General features: G+C 22.1%; 1 long non-coding RNA gene across 1 annotated transcript in view; it reads right to left on the reverse strand.

The window, feature by feature from the left end:
• LOC107701705 (uncharacterized) overlaps window positions 1-303 on the reverse strand; it is a 10856-nt gene that overhangs the window by 1376 nt on the left and 9177 nt on the right. The window lies entirely within an intron of this gene.

Consider the following 303-nt stretch of genomic DNA (forward strand, 5'->3'; position numbering starts at 1 on the left):
GTAATTAAAAATTAACCCTGCCTAATAATGCAGAAAATAAACTATTTAGCAGGAAAAACATCTTTATTAATAACAATAATGATAATAATACATGTATAAAATAATATGATAAAAAATTGTGATTAAAAAACACTTACAAAAAAAAAAAAAAAAGGCAAAAAGATCAAAAATAACCAAAACCAACCCAACAACAAAAATTGTCAAAAAATAAAGAAATAAGAATAAGGTGATTGATAATAATAATAATAATAATAATAATAGATGTAAAAATAATAGTTTTTTTTTGGGGGGGGGGGCAGTCCT

Source organism: Sinocyclocheilus anshuiensis, unplaced genomic scaffold, assembly GCF_001515605.1.
Source record: "Sinocyclocheilus anshuiensis isolate Anshui unplaced genomic scaffold, SAMN03320099.WGS_v1.1 scaffold1658, whole genome shotgun sequence".
Taxonomy (NCBI): Eukaryota; Metazoa; Chordata; class Actinopteri; order Cypriniformes; family Cyprinidae; genus Sinocyclocheilus; species Sinocyclocheilus anshuiensis.